This window comes from Melanerpes formicivorus, unplaced genomic scaffold (assembly GCF_026170545.1).
Source record: "Melanerpes formicivorus ecotype bairdi unplaced genomic scaffold, bMelFor1.0.p_v2 SCAF_17, whole genome shotgun sequence".
In the NCBI taxonomy this organism is placed as follows: Eukaryota; Metazoa; Chordata; class Aves; order Piciformes; family Picidae; genus Melanerpes; species Melanerpes formicivorus.
In genome coordinates, this window is record NW_027142369.1 from 13,539,065 (window position 1) to 13,555,859 (window position 16,795).

Consider the following 16,795-nt stretch of genomic DNA (forward strand, 5'->3'; position numbering starts at 1 on the left):
AAACTGAATTTGTGTTTTTTTCATTTTAAAGTAATATTTTCCTACCAAAAACAGATTAAAAAAAAAAGAAGAAGAACCAAGCCATCAAACAAAAAGAAACAAAAACCCAACCCTGCCAAAAATCAACAAACTTCTAAAGGAATTAAATAGCTTACAAATAAAACATTTTATGACAACTAAGTGCAATGGCTATGTTTGGTTACAAATCACATTATCTGTAAAATCTGGGGAGAAATTTGTGTGTGTGTGTGTGTATGTGTGTGTATAGTCCACTTTTATCCTGACTTTTTTCTGCTTTAGTCACTGAAAAGAAAATGCATTATCTACCTAGCTCTGTACATAAGGTACTCAAGACCCTACCAAAGGATTAATGTGCCAACTCTTCCATCAGCTGGATAACTCCGTTCTGCATCAGCTCAAGAGAAGGAAACATTTGAATCCCAGATCTAGAGCAGATGAATGGGTTGGTATTGAATGAATTTCCTGAGAAATATCCCAGCAGGAGTCAGTTTGGGTTGAGGTTCAGGATGAAAGCTTGTCCATATTGCTGAGGAGAAAAGGGAAATCCCAGCTATTGGCCAGGTGACCGGGTATGGAAATCACAGGAGGAGGGTTTGGGAAGTGAGAGTCATTGTTGGGTGGTTTGAGGTCTTTATAAACATTCAACATGGAGGGGAAAAAAAAAAACCAGAAGAAAAAAACCCCAACAACACCCAAACAAAAAAAACCAATGACACAGCCCCCCACAGCCTGCAAGTATAAAACCTGCCAGAGTAAGGAAATACAGAACAATTGATGTAGAAACTGACTTTGATGGATTTATAATGGACTCGATGATCTTTGAGGTCTCTTCCAACCTTAGGAATACTGAATAGGTTACTGAATAAATGTTCCTTTGGGATAAGCAGTTGAAAGTATTTGATCCACATTGCAGTATTTTTCTTGGTTTAATAATTTGAAATCTAGTCTCTCCTTCCCTCCTCCAAGTCACACACATGAACAAAAAGTAGCTCTAAGAGAAGGAAGTGCTCAGTGCTCCACAGCCACCACTGATAGAATCACACAAGTATTTTGGTTGGAAGAGAATTTTAAGATCATCAGGTCCAGCTGTAATACAACATTGCCAAATCTACCCCACTAATCCATGTCCCTCAGCACCACATCTACACGTCTTAAATACCTCCAGGGTATGACTCTATCACTTCCCTGAGCAGCCTGTTCCAGGGCTTGACAACCCTTTTGGTGAAGAAATTTTTCCAAACATCCAATCTAAACCTCCTCTGACACAACTTGAAGCTGTATTCTCTTCTCTTGTCACTTGTTACTTGGGAGAACAGCCATATTCCCTGAGAAACCAACAACCTGTCTCTTTTCCACTTTCACCCTAAGGACATCAGTGCTTTTAGGGCATAAAATGAAGAACAAATATTTCTGTGAGAGGAGAAAACTCCCAAAGGCTATTAATTCACATCACCCAAGATATTATATATGCCAGGGACAAAAGCTAGCAGATGAAGATGCCCAGGATGCCAGTGTACTCTTCAGGAACAGGAAGAAGAAGCTGCAGGGGAACTGTGCCACCTCTAGTCAAAATTAGACAGATTCTTCAGTATTCTTTCAGCTTTCAAGAAAGGGAGAACTTCCTGGGTATAGAACCATAGGCTCATAGAATCAAAGACTCAACAGAACGTTTTGAGTTGAAAGGGACCTGTAAAAGTCTTCTAGTCCAGCCCCCCTTTATATATATATGCAATACCTCTGAATAGATTTGCAAATCTTTGGTTCACAATGAGGGAACTGGCTTTTTCAAGTACAACTGATTCTAATTACTGTAAAAAGCCAAATTAAGCCCTTGAAGTTAAATGCTCTCATGCTTACAGCAGAGCTCCCTCAAAATCCAGGATCATAAGGTAAAAATAACTCATCACAAATGTTTGTGAGGTTTGCTATCGAAACAAGGACCTTGCACTCTTGATCTGCCTCAGATGTGTAGCCACATGAGTTTTTACACATCTCTCAGTTAAACCTGAGCAAAATTTAGCACTCTGAGACATCATGTGGAGTTGTACATTTGCTCCTTTTTTCCATGAGTGTCTAAACCACATAAATGGTGCTTCATTGAGAGCTGTGGAAGGGTCATTTGAAATTCCTTCTCTGTAAGATGCTGTGGGTGTTATTTCCTCGGCTTTTGAAGGCAAGCAATAAAATCCTTGGAAAGGGACATCAGTTTGTATGTGAAAAGTGACTGAGACACCAAGTCCTCCCACAATTTTTTTGCTTGACCTTAACTTGTCAGACAGTTGCTTCCTTGCAAAATGAGGATAACACATCCCTTTATCATTAGGTGTGCGTGAATTAATTCATTAGCACTAGAAAGGTATTCTGATGCTAGATTAACTTCATAACTGATGATAATAGAACTGTTTACTAATATGTAGAGTAATAGCTAGAGTTTCATTTAGCATGAAGTTCTCTCTATCACCTCACGCATAAATACCTAATTACTGGTCAGCCTGGGTCTTTTACAGTCCATAACATCTTTGTCTACATTTTTCTCAGGTACTCAACTGTATTTCTCAAGACCATTTTACCATTTCCACTCCAGGCTGATGTTTCCTTCAAATTTTTGAGTTACAAGTTTTATAAAGTGCCCACATTTGAAGTAAAAATGTACCAGCTTCAAAGTCTTCAGGGATGCAATGTGAAGACCATCTTTTTGGAAGCACAGGAAGACTCATTTATCTCAGAAATGTTTTTTTTTCAGTGTAAAGACCCACTTGGGCTGCAAAATTAGCTCTTTGGCCTGAGAAACACTTGGAACATATATTTGCTTTAGCAAATGGATACAGATTTGTGATGTGCATGTGAAAAACCTGGACTGTTAAAAATTCTGTGTTTCAGCAATCATTATTTATATATCTTGCACCAGAAAGCTTCTCTGAACAGTAAGTGCAGGGTGAAATATAGTCAGTGGTGTTTATGTTAGCTCTCTTTTTTTCTTTTTCTTCCCCCCCGACCCCTTTTTTCTAATAGGCTTCATATAGTAACTCCTGTAACTATTAGTCCAACTGCAGAGGTTGAAACAATCTACAGTACAAGAGGATAGCACAGAAATAAAGCATTTTAGTGAAAACAATTTTAAAGTGCTCTAGTTTAAAACCCCTTAGTTATGTCGAAGAAATTGGCCTTCTTCCTTTTGTAGTGCTTCTTTCCTAAAGAATTACAATAAGTTAAGGGAAGCTGGGCAATTATACTGTGTAGTTTGCATCTCTGGATGATGCTTATGTCAAAAAATGTTGGAAAGCTGCATTTCAAATGCATATTTAAATTGCTGGTGTAGCTTGTGACTGGCTGTCCTGCATAGAGTAAAGAAAAGGCTGCAGGTCATGCTCAATTTCTCATCAGATACCAAACAGGTAGACTCTATGGACTAAATCACAACAAATGTCCTAAATACAGAGATACAGAAAACTCTTTCCAGCTCCATGCTCAGGTGGGAATCCTATAGGAACAGTCCAAAATCCTACAGTTAGTTCAAGTGTGAAGTGTGACACAAGAAAAATATGCGGAGGCCAAAGGCCAAGTATGGCAAGAAGCAAAATGAGTCCGAAGTTCCTGCTGTCCTGTGTTTCACCAAAGACAAGAACATGGGATTATGTGAAAACACTCACTTTCCCTTTCCTCAAAAGCAACAAAATAGACACATGACACAGAAAGTCCTAACTGGGCATTCCGGCCAGAGATTCATCTCTCTGCGTATACACACACACACCAGCCGCAAGGACTCTCCCCACACACAGGACTTGTGAGCACCACACCAATTGTCTTCACTGTTCCATTCTCCTCTTCCCAGCCGTAAGCTGGACTGAAGAGACACCTTCTGTCCTTTCTTCTCTCCAGCAGACTGTCACCATTGCACCAGCCCTCATCCTAGAACTACCCAAAGAACTGGAGTGAAAAGACAAGTCAGTGTTGGCCACAGCTTCCACCTTCAGATGAACATCTGCAGCCAGATGTTCATTCTCACCCATCCTTGCCACAGACAGCTTCAAATAAACCAGCAACATATTTTGTCTATTACATTATCTGTACCTCATCCTGAAAGCCCTTGGTTTACACACAGGAAGAGAACTTCAAGGTTTGGAGGCTATTCTCCAGGTCTTATCCAAAGTCTCAGGACAAAATACCCACTAGGCAAACACCAACAAGCAAAAATATGCTTTGTATGGCCAAACTAGGCCCCCTTGGACGGATCCTGCTCTTACTAATTGGGTTGGCAGCGCCTCCTGAACTCAAACACATTTTGGTGTTCAATGTTGTCATGTCAGTCAAGATGTCATATGAATTGAGGTAGACACATAACTGGTCCGTCTAAATGAGGCTCTAAGAAACAGTCACAGTGAGCACAGGAAAATCTGTGGGCAGAGTTGCATTATTACAAACTCCTACACTTCAGCTGTGGGTGCAAAAAGCTTAAATGGAGGCATCATCCTGCACCAGGACAGAGCTGAAGAAATGACTGTCACAAGTTAGAGCTCAGACTGTAAGCATGGGTTTGTTGCCCATCTACAGGTGTCCAGTATCACCTGAGACATCCTTGAGTGTCCCAGATGGTTTCCATCTGCTGAGCCAGGGTGGCACAGACCTCCTTCAAGTCCTCTGCCAGGACCCATCAGTGCTGTGTAGGTGCCCCTTGGGGACTTGAGGGCATCTTGGATGCTCCCTACAACAACGTTCACAGAATCACAGAATGTTAGGGGTTGGAAGGGATCTTCAGAGATCATCAAGTCCAACCCCTCTGGCAAAAGCAGGATCATCAAGGGTAGTCCACACAAGAACGCATCCAGATGGGTTTTGAAAGTCTCCAGAGAAGGAGAGTCCACAACTTCTCCAGGCAGCCTGCTCCAGTGCTCCATCACCCTCAGTGTAAAGAAGTTTCTTCTCATGTAGAAGTGAAACTCTATATGCTCAAATTTGTATCCATTGTTCCTTATTACTGTGCACCACCAAAAAGAGCTTGCCCCCCTCCAGCTGACACCCACCTCTCAGATATTTATACACATTGATGAGATTCCCCGTGCCCCCCCCCCCCCCCCATCAGACTTCTCAAAACTAAACAGGGCTCTCAGGGGAGATGCTCAAGTCCCCTAACCATCCTTGTGGCTCTCTGTTGGACTCTCTCCAGTAGATCCCTGTCTCTATTGAATTGGGCAGCCCAAAAGTGGACACAGTATTCCAGGTGTGGTCTCAGCAGGGCAGAGTAGAGAGGGAGAAGAACCTCCCTAGACCTGCTGGACACACTTTTATTGATGCACCTCAGGATACCATTGGCTCTCTTGGCCACAAGGGCACATTGCTTTCCCATGGAGAGCTTGCTGTCCACCAGCACTCTAAGGTCTTTCTCTGTGGAGCTGCTCTCCAGCAGGGCAAGCCCTAATCTATACTGGTGCCTGCTGTTATTCCTTCCCAGCTGCAGGATCCTGCACTTGTCCTTGTTGAACTTCATGAGGTTTGCCTTCACCCAGCTCTCCAGCCCGTCCAGATCTCACTGGATGGCTGCACAGCCTGACGGGGTGTCAGCCAACCCCTCCCAGTTTTGTATCATCAGTGAACTTGCTGAGGGTACTCTCAATCCCCTCATCCAGGTTGTTAATAAAGATATTGAGCAAAACTGGACCCAGTACTGATCTCTGGGGAGCACCACTGGCCACAGGCCTCCAAGTTGACCCTGTGCCATTAATCACAACCCTCTGATCTCTATTGTCAAGCCAGTTTTCAATCCACCTCATGACCCAATCATCTATGCCACATTTCTTGAGCTTTTCTACAAGGATGCTATAGGAAACAGTACCAAGAGCTTTACTGAAGTCAAGGTATATGACATCCACAGCTTTTCTTTCATCTGGTCATGGTTTCATAGAAGGCTACTAGATTAGGCAAGCAAGATCTTCCCTCGGTAAATCCATGTTGGTTACTCCTGATAACCTTCTTTTCTTCCATGTGGTTAGAGATGACCTCCAGAATGAGCTGCTTTCCTGGGATGAAGGTGAGGCTGACTGGTCTATAGTTGCCTGGATCTTTCTTCTTGCTTGTTTTTTTTGAAGACTGGAGTGACATTTGCTTTCCCCCAGTCATCAGGAACCTCCCACATTCTCCATGATTTTTCAAAAATGGTGGAGAGAGGCTCAGCAACAGTATCAGCCAGCATTCTCAGCACTCGTGGACACACCCCATCAGGGCCCATGGATTTGTGTGATTTCAGTTGGTACAAGTGATCTCTAACCCAGTCCGGACTGACTAGTGGAGTGTGCTGCTCCCTCCAGTTGTGTTCCCTTGCTTCCAGAGGCTGGGGTTCCTGAGGGCCAGTCTTTGGAGTAAAGGCTGAGGCAAAGAAGGCATTCAGCAGCTCTGCCATCTCTGCATCCTGCATCCATATCTCCCATATCATTCAGTCGTGGACCCACCTTTTCCCTGCTCTTTCTTTTGTCATTGGTGTATTTGAAAAAGTTCATCTTTTATTTCACCTCCCTGGCAAGACTTAGTTCCAAGAGAACCTTGGCCTTTCTTGTCACATCTCTATGTTCTGTGGCAATATTTCTATAATCCTCCCAACTGACCAGACCTTTTTCCACATATTGTAAACCTCTTTTTTCTTTTTGAGCCTTTCCAAGAGCTGCCTGCTTATCCATGCAGGCCTCCTGCCTCCCTTACTTGATTTTTTTCAAGGGAATACATTTTTCTTGAGCTTGGAGGAGGTAATGCTTGAGTATTAACCAGCTCTCTTGCCCCCCCTTCCTTCTGGAGCCCTAGCCCACTGGATACTTCTAAGCAGAGTTTTGAAGGGGGCAAAGTTAACCCTCTTAAAGTCCAGGGTTGAAATTTTACTTATCACTATGCTTCTTTGTCTAGTGATATTAAACTCTAACATATTGTGGCCACCATAGCCAAGATTACTCCCAACTTTAACATCTACAACCAGTCCTTTGTTTGTTAACACAAATTCCAACGTTGTGTTTCTCCTCTGTTGTTCAGCTACTTGTAGCAGAAAGTTGTTATCAATGCACTGCAGGAACCTTTTGGACTGTTTATGCTTGGCTGTGTGATCTTTCCAACTAATATCAGAATGACTAAAGTCACCCATGAGCTCCAGGGCATGTGATCTTGAGGCTACTTCCAGCTGCCTGTGGAAGGCCTCATCGACAGCTTCTGCTTCAGACAACTGATTTGAAGTCTATGTAGGGAGAGGACACAGCTACAAAATGATTAAAAAATTCACCCAGCAGGCATTTATTTTCCCAAGAAATCTCCCACCAAAGGACCTTACTGAGGGGTTATCAGTGAGCCCACATGAAAGGAGGGTTTTTGCTTAACAACTTGTTGAAATCAGCTTTACCTGCACCATCAGCATGAGAACAAACACAGAAAGCTAGCATGATTCCACGGAAAATCCTGCTGCATCTGGTTCAAGATCCTGGTTCTTAGACACAGGCATAAACCAGCCTGGCATTAACATTCCCCTGACTTTAGAGAAATAAGGACACCCAGCTGTCTCTAGACAAGAAAATGCAATCTCCAGAAACTCCTCTCTTCCCATCAAAACCCCCTCAGAAGCAGCCATCTGAGCAGGCATGGAAAAGTGGGAGCTGCGGGAAGAGCCATGATCCAGAGAGCAAAGATGATAAAAAGGAGGTGGGCACGGAGCCGTCCCAGGAGACTTGCATCCTCCTGTACCATTAAGCCTGCGGGCAAATCAGCCGGGGCTCTGGGAGCAGGCAGGGGAGGGAGATGAAAGGCTCCTGGAAGGAATCAGGTGCAGAGGGTGGGCAGATGCTGCTAAAGAGCAAAGAGACCCGTCCAGGCTCATTTGTCTGGAAGGGAACCAGCAGGAACTTTCTTTTTATCTCCGATTGTGGATGTTAGGGTAGTTCCTAAAGGCCACAGCCAGTTTGGACCCCACCGCTCTGCCTCTCTCTGACTCTACAGGGGAGGAAATTGCAGCCTTATTTTTTCCTGCAGGTAGAAAAATCCCCCACTGTGGTGGCCATAGACCCATTATCTCCTCTGCCTGCAGGACCTGGTCAGGCTCTACCTCTCCCAGCAGAAACCTGCCTGGGTGATGTTTGGCCTGTTTGTCCAACAACCAGCTGAACACGGCCAGGTGTTTCTGGGCCAAACCACCACACTGCCAGAGCCAGCCCTGCCTGCCTGCACCAGCCGCTGCCCAATGATTAACCATGCTCCACTGGGTCTGCCTCGGATATCATGGGGCACCCCCTTGCCAGGCAGGGTGAGGTCTGTTTGTCTGCCTGGGAATTAGCTAGGCTCCACCTGGGCTGCCCCTAACTCTGTTCACTGGAGTGGACTCAACCTGAAATGTCTCTTCTCTTTGGGCTGGTGGGCCACAAATACCTGTCTGTCTGAGAGGTTTGGATGGGCACTGCTCTGCCCATCCAACCACCATGTCTGTCTGTCTGGTAGGGCAGCCGTACACTGACATGTCTGTCTGTGAGAGGACACTGGGCATTGCCCTGTCCATCTGTCTGTCTGGGAGGAGAGGCCAGGCATTGTCATGTCTGCATATAAGTAAGGGGATGCTGGGCACAGCCCTGTCCCCCTGTCCATCCGTGTAGGAGCCCAGGCACTATCCATCCATTTACCTTCCCCCGGCCCAGCCGTGCCCTGTGCAGGGCTGCCCAACCCCTCTTTCCTCCCCGGGCTCTGCAGATGAGGCAGAGGCGGGGGCGGGCCGGGGAGGGGCAGCCCACACCGCTGGGCACCGGCACTGGGGCCGCCACCTTCCTCCCCCCACCATCACCACCTTCCCTCCTTCCTTCTCCCCACCCCCGGCGGAGATTAAAAGATGCCGGAGGGGGAATAGCCGGGATTAGGCCTGGGGGCCGACGGGGAGGGGTCTCGGGAGCCCGCCCCACCGGGCAGCCACCGGCCGCATTGTCTTCCCGTGCCAGCGCCGGGCGGGACCGCGGGCAGCGCACGCACAAAACACCAACAAAAAATACAAAATACCCCTGCAAACCCTGTTTTCACTCAATAGGAGGCGGCTGCGAGAGACACACACACACCCCCGCCCGGCCTCTCTCCTCCCTGACCGGGCGGCGATGCAGGATCCCGGGTGGGAACGCTCCCCCTACCCCCAAAATCCCCCACCACCGTGAACCCCCCGGTTACCGGCTTGCTTTTCCAGGCTCGGGGGTGCCCCTTGCTCAGTGCAGGGAAAGTTGCCCGCAGGGATGGAGCGAAAGCGGTTTGGGGGGCGGGGAGGGGGGAATCGATTATCGGGATTTAAGGGTCGGAGATTGTTTGGGTTTTTTGGCGTTGAGCTTTTCTGGGGGTTGGGATTTTGTTGTTGTTTGTTTGTTTGTTTGTTTGAGAGGGAAATCCTTTGCCCTGATTTAATTACTTGATTCGTAATTATCAAATCGACTTCACTACCGGGGAAGGGGGTTTGAGCAGGACTTTGTTTAAGTCGGGGAAAAATGTGCGAGCCACCCGGCCCCGCTGCGAAGCCGCGGAAACACCGCGCAGTTCCGGGTGAGCGGGGACTCATGCTTGAGAGAAAAATAATAACAATATATATGTGTGTGTATGGATACATACATACAAAGCAAATTCTCAGCTGCCAGCTCTGGTGTAAATGTACCTTTATCAGCAAATCGAGCAAATAAAAGTTTCATTTTTCAGGGGTATTTAATTTGTTGGGTTTTTTAAAGCCCAAATAAATGCCTCAGCGAAAGCGTCGCTCGGACGAAAACTGGTGCTTGGCAGCGCTGGGACTGAGAGGGGTGGGGAGTGTGAAAGGAGGGGGGGGCGGTTAAGGACTTTTCCCTTGGCTGTGGGGCTCGGATTCGTTTGCAAACTGCAGCTTAAGCGCTGCCACCACTCCGCATTGTCATGCTCTTAAATGTCCTGAATTAGGCAGTTCTTAAAAGTCCTTTTAAAAGCGGGCGGCGGGGGTGAGTCCTATTTGCACAACTTTCTCGAGGTTGTGCTGCCACTTAAAAAATAAATAAAGAACTAACTAACTAAATAACTAAATAAATACAAAATATATGATGATAAGGATGAGGTGAGGGAAGATGGGGGGTAAAACGGCGGGGTTGGCGCTGCTGGGTTTTCTCTGTGGAGCCGGCGGCGATATCCGGGTGCCGGTGCCGGAGAAGGAAGGGGAGCTGTGACCGGGCAGGGCGGAGGGGGACCGGGGAGCGTTCTCCCAGCACCTCTCAGGTACGAGCACTTCCATTGACATTGATGTAACTACATTAGAGTTAATGGCAGCAGCCTGGTCCTCATTATTAATTGTCTTTGTGTTTGGATAAAGTATGTAATCTTCTCCTCAACCACACCATTAAAATAGGTTGCCTTTTCAATTAAGAATTGTCTTGAGCACAGCAGTCAATTTTCCTAATGAAGATGCATTATATTTTCACTTTTTTTTTTTTTCCCCCCCTGTTAATAATGGGAAAATCCCGCGTTTTCATTAGGCGTGATTACGGAGAAAGTACAAGAGGGGGGTTGTCTAAACTAAATGTGGCCCGTGTAGTGTATTAACCACCAGGCTTTTAAATAAATTGAAATTTCATACAGCTAAAACGCGAGGTTGGGGTACAAAATACGGGCACGTTCGCTTCCTTCAGATTAAACAACATGCCGGGTCTGTTCTTTAAAACGTACTTATCAGATAGAAAAAAAAAACCACAACCACATTTAAAACAACTACAGTCGTATCTTAGCTCCAATTACTCGGGTAAACTTTTCACTCAGCCCAGTTTGCTTGCATTAAACCTGAGGATGATGTTTTAAAGCAGACTTGCACTTTTTTTTTTCCACTTTTTTTTTTTTTCTCTGCTAATGTGCAGCTTTGAGGAGCAAATAGCACAGTTTAATCATGCAGAAACACACAGGAGCCAGAACAGTCTCACAATTAATTTACAAAAATAAACCCGGAGCTGCCTGCATTGTTTAATATTTCACTTCCACTCCCCTCCTTCCCCTGGAGAAAAACAGCCCTGGTGCTTTAGAATGGGAGAAGGTTGGGAGAGCTTGAGTGGAGTTGGGATTCTTCTTCTTCCTTTCTGTTTTGGGAGGGGGGGGTTGTTTGTTTGTTTGTTGGCACTTTTTTTTTACATTGGGGGGGGGGGGGGGTAGTATTCCAGCGCCAGAAGGCAAAGAGTTAAATTTTACATAATGTAAAACACTTTGGGAAGGAATATAAAAAAGCAAAACAGAAAGAAGGAAAAGGAAGGGGGAAAGGGTGGGGGGGAGGAAGAGGGGAAAGCCTTCCCCCACATACACACACATACCCTCCCCCCCCGAAAAAAAAAAAAAAAAGAAAAAGGAAAAAAAAAAAGTGCCATATCTGCGAAGTGGAGTTGCTGCAAGAGGACAGTGCCTGGATTTCACCGCAGTGTTGTACTTGTAGGATCTTTGTTACCCGGACAGACAGACAGATAGACAAACATACAGTCCTGGGAGCATAAGCCAGATCCTTCCCTCATGGAAAATATCTTCACTACAAAGAGCTTCAGAAAATAAAAATTAGCCGTGGTATTGGGAGCTAGTTTTAAAGTTTCCCATATGAAAACTGTCTGGCGGCAAGGGAGAATGAAGTAATTTCTCAGTCACAGGGTAACAACAGTTGGTTTCTGATCTTTGCGAGTATCGCGGCTTTGTTTGGTTTGGGGAGGGGGATGGTTTGCTGCTTTGGGATTGTTGGTTTGTGTTGGGTTTTTTTCGGGGGGGTGGGGTGGGGTGGGGGGGGGTGGTATTTTTGTAATGAACATTTGTTTCTCCACCAGCCAGCGGCTAAAGAAGATCTGCGAAGAACGGCAAAGAAGATTTTCGATTAAAACCTTAGCCCATCTCCACGGATTACTTTATATCGATTCCTATATATATGGCGGCGATTGATGGGCTCTAATTAAAAATCCAAAAGGGGCAAAAAGAAGCAAACAAAAAAAAAAAAAAACAAAACCAACCACAAAACAAAGCAAAAAGTTCTTTCTGTGTTTCCATAAAAGGAGCTTTTCATATATGGGAAATTAAGGTTGTAAAAGGTTACAAACGAAAGACTAGTTTAAAGTTTCTCTGCGTTTTCTTTTCTTCTTTCTTAGAAAACCCTTTTTTCTGGTTCTTTCTACCGCTACCCGACCTCCCCCCACCCCCCCGCCCCGACCACTTCATTTCTCCCAAGTTTGCCAACACGCGAGATGCGGGACTGGGACCGTGATTTTAATATCTGGGCTGGGAGCTATAATCTGATTGCTTCAGGAAGCTGCTCATCAAGGTAACTTCATGGCCTGGAGAGAAAAATTATGTAAACTGGCGGTATTAGCGCCTTTCATCAGCACACACACAAACAGGGCCACATGGACACACACACACCCCTGTCTCAGCCTCCTGCACCAGCCCCCAGGGGATGCTCCACATCAGCCCCCACTCCCGCACCACCCCACGCACAGCTTCCCCAAAGACTTTTATTTAATTTAATGCTGTTGATTTTTTCCTCTGTTTAAGGAATGAGGTACTTTTTTGGGTAAAGGGTACCCAATCCCGTTGCACATCAGCCCTTTCCTCAGGTGCAAGCCCTGACCAAACTTTCCTGCTCTCAGGGAAGCATTTTTAGGACTTGTTTGGCTCTGTGAAATTACAGATCACTCTTAAATGCCTCCATCATCCCCTGCTCTACCTCCTTGGGTCCCCTCATGCCAGTTATGAAATTTGGTTTTATCTAGGTGGAGATGCTGCCTTAATACATGTATTATATATATACACAATATTTTATATATATACATATAATGTTATTTATATATATATATTATATACTTTATATATTAGAAATTTTTCCCCTAAACGAGGTGACAGCTCTGCCATCCCTCTCCCAGACCCCTGAAAAAAGAGGGGCATATTTATTTTTTTCTTTTTTATTTTATATATCCCAACGTTTTAAAACTAATCTGACCCTTTCTCCAAGCTTCACCAGTGTCTCTGGCTTCCCACCCCCAAGAGAGAGTTTTTTGGGGTGAGGGAAAATGTCGGACAAAAACCCCACAACAAAAAACTTAAAGCCAAAACAGAGAGGGGGAAAAAACCCAACAACCCCCAAACTAAAAAAAAAAACAAACCAACAAACAAAAAACCCCACACCAATAAAATAAACCCAACCCGCAATTGAATTGCAGATAAACTTCAAGGAAAATCTGGAATATTTTAACTAGACACAAATCCGATGAGGGAAAAGCTTAGAAGTGTATCGCATGCATCGCTTTCCGGAGCCGATCACAGATACAAAGATGACAAATAATAAATCAGTTCATTTTAGAACTGGGTTTTTGGGTTGTTAGTTTGCGGGTTTGTTGGATTTTCTTTGGTTCGGTTGGTTGGTTGTGGCTATTTTTTGGTTTGGGGTGGGTTGTTGTTTTTTTTTGGGGGGGAGGGGTGTTTGTTTGTTGGGGATTTTTTGTTTGGTTTGGTTTTTAATTCTTTCCTTAACTTACACCCGACCTGAATACATTTTTTCTTAATTTATTTTTCCCCCTTGATCATGACATCCAAGGGCAGGAGCTGAGTTTGATCAGGCTGGTGAGCGATACACACGGCAACAAAACCACTTATGAAACAGTCGCGTTTAGGAAAAAGAAAGCCAGAAATAAAATCAGAGGAAGGAGCAGTAAAGAGAGAGAAAGAGAAGAGAAGAGACACAGCTATGGAGAGAGAGAGAAAAAAAAATGGCTCTGTAATACAATTGGCATTGGAAAGTTGGAAAACTTACTGAGAAGCAGAAGTTACAGTTTTCTTTTCATCCCAGGAGCGGATTTTGGTTCTCTGAGCACAAAGTTCTTAGAGGGCAGAAAAATCACACATCTCCACTCACTCCCCATCAGCCCCAGCTTTAGTCTGGCTCTCTGAGACTGTACCTGCTCTTAAAACGCTTTCCAAATGAACCAGAAGATATAGAAAAGTTTTTTCTTAAAAAATAATAAATAAATAAATACATTTTTAAAAAACAACAACAAAAAAAAAACACCAAAACCCCACGTTCAAGTTCCTACAGCTGCAACAATTATTATTAATAATATCTTTTTTTTTCAACTTTTCCCAGAAGCTGCAGAAGGCTGAAGGCAGAGGCAGCTGCGAAGTGTGTGCAGGATTGCTCCAGGAAAGAAGGTTCCCCCTTTTTCCCCCTCTCAGATCCAATCTTTGCAAGAGCCATCCCAACACATTGCTAAGCTAAAGGGAAATTCTCTTTGATAAAGCGGTGTTCCCAGCTTCTGGGTTTTAAAACCTAAATCTATATTCAAATCTGGCTGAAGGTGTGTTCTGGGATTTATGAAAGCCTCTTAAAGGGGTAAATTTACCAAACCGTGACAAAATCATCACAATCTTACTTTAGACATCTGAAGTGGATGAGAATTTTAAAGAGACCCTTGTTTATTTAAGTAACACTGTCCATCTCTGCCACTTGTTTTATTGGCCGCGGGAATTATTCCCAACTTCTGAGGCTGGGGGTGGAGGGGGTGGGGGTAATGGTGGGGGGTGCAGAGGGAAAGGCTGGGATGTTCCTACCGCTCTGGCACGCTGCGGGCAGGGCAGCAGCTCTACCTGCCCACTGCCCATGGTCAGGCAGCGCGGGTAAATGCAAGCAGGAATGTCAGGGCTGCACTGCCAAACCCCCTTTCCCTGGTACTTTCTCCAGGCACCAGATTTTATTTCTCTGGCCTTGCTCAGCCCTCCTCTGCCACAGTCTGGCTTCCTCCAGCTCCAAAACATCATTTTTTTCTTTTTTTTTTTTTTTTTCCTTTCATTTTTTCCCCCCCCTCCCTCCTTTTCTTTTCTTTTTAATCGATTTCGAAAATACCCTCCTGGTCAGGATACACGGGGAAGAATTATCTCTCTCATTTTTCCAAGGTGGATTAAGGTTATTAAATAATATGTGGGGGCGGGAGACGATGGCAAAGGCGGAGGGTTGGGGCGGGGGGGGGAAGGGTTCAATCGGGATATTTATTACTGGTGCTCTGCTAAAGGAAAGGCTGAGGGGTGGCGTGGCCATGCGACATGAGGGGAGGTGAGAGGGAAGGGTTTTCCAGGCAAGCAAGGGTGGGGGGATGCTGCAAAGAAATGATGGGGGGACTGCAGACCTTCGTTATCGTCAACAAACAAAGAAACAAACAAAAACTCAACTAAGCAAACAAAAGCACAAAAACGTGCCCCCAAAAGAGTATTACGGCTCTAGGAGGGAGAACTCAAAACATAACTCCAAGGAGTGCAGGAGCTAGGGGTCCCGGAGCGGCTGGGTGTACCAACCGGTGGTACCCCGAATACCAACTTTCCTCCAAGTCTTCTCGCAAAAGAAACGAAACTCGAAGCCGCCAAAGTGAGAACAGATCCGGCGGTCAGGGCTGCGGCTGCTTTTGTGCGACGGGTTATTTTATTTGTTTGTTTGTTTATTTGTTTCATTTCCCCTCCTCTTCCCTCTCTTCTTCCCTTTTTTGCCCATTCCTTCCTCATCCTCCTCTCTGAGAGTAAAAGAAAAACCCCACCAAAAACCCAGACCAAGCCCACAACACCCAACCCACCCAAATCCAAGCATCCCAAACCTGCTTCTGCAAACCTCCAGCCCGGGCTGCCACCGCCAGCGCTAAAGTCCAAGGACACACCACGTTGGATTGCAGGCAGCCAGGCTCAGAGAGAGCCACAAAGAGGCGAATTAATTGCTATAACTTCATTAACATAGGTCACCCCATTAAAATGATCGAGCCGCTGCATTTTTCCCCCCATTGTCAGAACTGAGGAAGGTGGTGTGAGCGCTGCCTCCCTCCGACCTCAGCTGCCTCCGTCCTCCTGCTTTTTGCCAAACCTTTATTATCGGGATTTCTCTGACCCGGGGAGAGTTGAGCGGGGACGGGAGGTGCGGGAAGGATGTCCCACTGCCCAGTCCCGGTGTACCCGGCTGGGCTTTGCTGGGTGGTGGGAAACCTCCCTTTCCCCGGCCCTTTTCATCCCCCACCCCTCTTTTTGCTGCATCGAATTTATTTCTATTAAAATATGTTCCTATTTTGAAAATTCAACTTAACGCCGCTGCTTGAGTCCCATTTCTCACCAATTCCGCGTCTCACCATCATCCCTAAATATCTTATTAAAACAAAACAAAACAAAAACCAAAACACATTTATACCTCCAACCTCCACTTACCCCCCGTCCCCTCCGTGTCCCTCCCGTCCCCCGTCCCCCCCAGGTGACTCTATGTCCCTCGCTCTGGGGACACTTGGGCCTTGGGAAGTGGAACGGGAGATGCGGGCCACTCCGCGGGGGCGGAATGAGGGTACCTGAGGTTGGGGACACCCCACTCCCCTCTGTCCCGAGGGGTGTGGGGGAGTATCCCCTTTGCTTCCACGGATTTCCTCTCCCCCAGCTCCACACTGCTCAGCCAAGGGCTCCTGCCAGTCTCTGCGTTTCGCCTTTTCCAAATATTTACTTATATGTTTTAATATCTTTTGTTGTTGTTGTTATTATTATCCCCCCTCCGAGCTATCTGCTGACCCCCCCTTCTCTTCTCCTTCCCCCGGGCAGCACGCTAACGCCATGGCTGCTGCTGTCCATCACGTTAATTTCTACAATGACTTCACACGCTCCGCTCTAGAATGTATATTTTTTTTAAAGCGAGCAGGTTCTTTGAATGTATATTCTCGTGTCATTTCGGTGGCTGTTATTTCTCGCTTGATTGTCCCCCGGTACAGCAGCGGCCTGTTTTTTCCTCCCCCTCTTGTGTGTTTTGATTATT

General features: G+C 45.7%; 1 long non-coding RNA gene across 1 annotated transcript in view; it reads right to left on the reverse strand.

The window, feature by feature from the left end:
* Positions 1 to 14,273, reverse strand: part of LOC137446422 (uncharacterized) — a 115,053-nt gene extending 100,780 nt beyond the window's left edge. Inside the window, exon 1 of the long non-coding RNA XR_010988645.1 lies at positions 13,787 to 14,273. This is a non-coding gene — a long non-coding RNA (uncharacterized lncRNA). The remainder of the gene's footprint in view (positions 1 to 13,786) is intronic.
* Between the last annotated feature and the right edge of the window lie 2,522 nt (positions 14,274 to 16,795).